The sequence below is a fragment of the Penaeus vannamei genome, chromosome 11 (genome assembly GCF_042767895.1).
Source record: "Penaeus vannamei isolate JL-2024 chromosome 11, ASM4276789v1, whole genome shotgun sequence".
In the NCBI taxonomy this organism is placed as follows: Eukaryota; Metazoa; Arthropoda; class Malacostraca; order Decapoda; family Penaeidae; genus Penaeus; species Penaeus vannamei.
The window spans coordinates 8644651-8648660 of NC_091559.1; the positions used below are offsets into that span (position 1 = coordinate 8644651).

Genomic DNA, 4010 nt, shown 5'->3' on the forward strand with positions numbered 1-4010 from the left:
GGCACGCCAACAAAAGAAATACAAAAATGGAAAGGAAAAAAAGCTAGTACTTCATATTTTTCCAGGATTTCTCTTTATCTTAAAACTTAGTTGTACGAGTATGAATGGTAGGTTGATTTTTTTCTTTTTACTGTATATATTAGGAAAATATTTTTTTGAAGGAGCCAAGAAAGAGGTATTTAAAAAGTTTGGTAACTTTATTTTAATTTTTAAAGATTGGACATATTTCAGTAATGTTTAATATATCTTTCTCTAAGTGAAAGTACACACACATACACACAGGTAGGTAACATTACACAAACAAGTGTAATATGTGTTTAAAAGCTACTATATAAATATTGTTAAATTTATCATTCCTTCATATGTTCCCGTGGTGTAGTGGTTAGCACGGTCGCCTCCTACGCGACAGACTCGGGTTCGATCCCCGACGGATACTAGAAAGCAACAAATTTTATGCATGAATTTGTTTGCAGCTCTTCCTACCTACCTACCGTTCCATATATCTTTCTACTACTGTTTCTGTTCCTTTCTCCGGTGTTTACAATGCGAAGGAGTATGAAGGAATTGGAGCGTTTTATTTATTTATTCATTTTTTTGCTTGAGTCTTTGTTAGTATCTATGCGCGTTTTCGTAATTTTGCTGTTATTCCTCACATAATCATGTGATTTTATTAGTAATACGAGAAACAAAGAATGGGAGGAGGAAGAAGAGGACGAACAAGAGTTGAAGAGAAATAAATAAAATGAAAAGTAGGAAAGGTGTAAGGAAGGATAGCGGCAAAAGAAGCTTTTTTTTTCTTTCTTTTTTTTGCAGTAGCTTCATAATTACTGGTATATTTTAAAAGGTTTGTTGCCATTGTATTTCACAGTGTCATAGACAAAACAGAATGAGGGCTTGTTTCTAATAGGAAATTACGGAGGAATCTTGAGTGACCTATCATGAGTTGCACATGGCCCACACGCACATGTAAAAACAAATACATACACAAATAAATGCACAGCAGGGGATTGCAACCTGCTGTGCATTTATTTGTGTATTTCTTTTTACGTGTGCGTGTGGGCCATGTGCAACTCATGATAGGTCACTCAAGATTCCTCCGTATTTTCCTATTAGAAACAAGCATCCTGTTTTGTTCGCCTTTCTCTAAAAGAGCTTATTTTGGCGAGAAATAATTTCGAGGATTATAGTCTGGAACAGCTGTCGAGTATAGAATAGGGTCTTTAACCTGAAGCACTCAGATAGCGCTTATCTCCGCGATAAAAAGCAAACAAGAAAAATTTAGAAACGACCTTATAATTGCAAAAATGAGAAAAAAAGTGAAAGTAGATATTGTGTCAAAATACGGTAAATATGCGAAAGACTGAAAAATTACGGAATAAATAAATACAAAAAACTGCGCTAATAAAACCGAAAATAAAGCGAAGAAAAGTGAAAACAAAGAAGCGTGAAAATGAGATAAAGCGAAATTATAAAATGCATCTAAAGTGCGACAAAAATAAAAGAATGATAAGGATAATAAAAACAAGGTTGCAGTCCGTTTTCCCCTACGTTCTATTTATATGTCTATGTACTTGTATGATGTGCGTGTGGGCCATGTGCAATTCATGGTAAGTCAATAACAACGCTACCATTTTTTCTGTCAAAAACAAGACCTCATTCTATTTTGTTTGGCTTTCACTAAAATAGCTTATTTTGGCGAGAAATATTTGCAGCAGTCGAGTATAGAATACGGGCACTTACCGCATACCTCAGCCAAGGCAATAGGGTCACTGTTGCAATAAAACTACTCACACTTAAAGAATTTCATAAAAGTCACCTCTCTCAAGTACACGGGTGACGTCGTCCGCAAACATGGCCTCCTCGGCGGAGGCGAGCCGAAGGGTGTGAGGCAATCGGTAAAAAAATCCTGGATCCGGATCACGATCGGGATCACCACCAAAATGTAATGGACTAAAGTATGTAAGGCTAACACACACACACACACACACACACACACACACACACACACACACACACACACACACACACACACACACACACACACACACACACACACACACACACACGCACACAAAGAAAAAAATCATGACCATTGGAGTTATCCCGCAAACCAACGACCGCACGAACAAATGGACAAACAAACGCGGCCAAAACATCAGATGGCTCGTCGGCTGCCTTGGCCGACGTAAGAACTGCGATAACGAAGTGACTTGGAACTGAAGGGGGACTTTTCTGTGCTTATGATCTAAATCGAGACGTGTCAATTATTTATTTTCCGAGTTTGAAAATCATCCTTATTTGACACTTTTAAAATCATTATCATGGTACTGTTTAATACCATCACCACCCATTATTTTCGTCATTGTCGCATCATCGTCATATAATCATCATGGGTATCATCATGTCACACACTGGCAAAGAAGTATAAAATTATTATCAAGTTAATCATCATTTTTAGTGCTACCATAATAATTTTCATCACTATTACAATTATCTTTACTATTATTATAATTTCATTTATATTAATATTATAATTTTGGTTATTGTTATTACTATTACCATTACCACAATTCTATTACTTCTATTATCATCATAACTATTATCATATTTTTTATCACTAATACTTTTAGTGTCATTGTAATCATTATTACCATTATCATTACTAATGTCATTATTTGATTATCATTATCATTATTGTTATTAGTGTGATTAACTTCTCGTCTATCATTAATATTATCATATCATATGTATTACTGTTATTATTATCACCTATGCTGTCATTATTATCACTATTATTATGATTAATATCATGTATATTATAAGGTTCTAATAGTTTTAATAATCATTTTAGTGTTATTGTTATGATTATAGTTATCATTACTACAGTTATCATTAATATCATTATTGTTATTATAATTTCGACCATTATCATTATTATTGTCATTATGCTTAATATTATTACTATTACCATTACTATATTACTATATTTTCTATTATCATTATCATGATTACTATTATCATTATCGTCATAATTAGTATCATATTTTTTGTTATTATTATTACCATCAACATCATTGTAATCATTATTGCAATTATCATTATTGATATCATTATTCAATTTTCTTTGTTAATATTATTTTTTATATTAGTTCGAATTCTATCATTGTTATCATTATCATTTGTATTATCGTTATCATCATCATCATAGCTGTCATTTTTATTATTTTATTATTGCTATATCTTCATAATTATTATTATTATTATTCTCTCCCCCTTCCCCTCCCCCCCCTCTCTCTCTATTTACCTATCTGAAGGCGACAGCGAAGGAAGGGTCTCGGCAACATTTGAAAATTTCCGCGACACCACCCATCGAGGGCGTGGCGGCCGAGTGCTTCGAGCATCGGACTTGGATTCGGAAAATAAATGACACGCCTCAAGTTAGATCAGTTTAAAGTCGCTTCGTTATCGCAATTCTTACATCGGCCAAGGCGCCTGACGAGCCATCGGATGACAGACCATGTTCTCTCCCCGACTGCTGTTTGACACAAGACTCCTCGCAAAGATTTCTCTCCAAAATAAGTTATTTTAGCGGAAGCGAAAGTGAGATAAAAGAAAATGAGGTCTTTATCTGACGTCCTGCAATGAAACAGGAAAAATGGTGGGATTTTTATTGACCTAACCGAAGTTGCAAAAGGCCCACACGCACACGCATAGGTACACACACATGAATACACCCAGGGGATAACTAACCAACAGGAACGGCTTGTTTTTTTCCATCCGGGCACTTTCCATGTCTTTCAAACTGGCAATCTTATTTAATATTGTTCATCATTATCATGCTAGAGCTTATTACATTATCATCTCACACTCACTCATAGGTACACGCATTCACAGACAGGTTGCATAAATACCTCTCCCAACCCTTTCCTGTTGCCCCTCGTCACCGTGGCCGAGAGGGTAAGGGCGCCAGATTCGAAACCCGCGATCGCGAGTTCGAATCTGCAAAAGGG

At 35.4% G+C, this 4010-nt stretch overlaps 1 non-coding gene across 1 annotated transcript; it reads left to right on the top strand.

The window, feature by feature from the left end:
* The first annotated feature begins 364 nt into the window (after positions 1 to 364).
* Positions 365 to 436, top strand: TRNAR-CCU (transfer RNA arginine (anticodon CCU)). The gene has a single exon. It is a non-coding gene; the product is annotated as a tRNA-Arg (tRNA).
* The last annotated feature ends 3574 nt before the right edge of the window (positions 437 to 4010 follow it).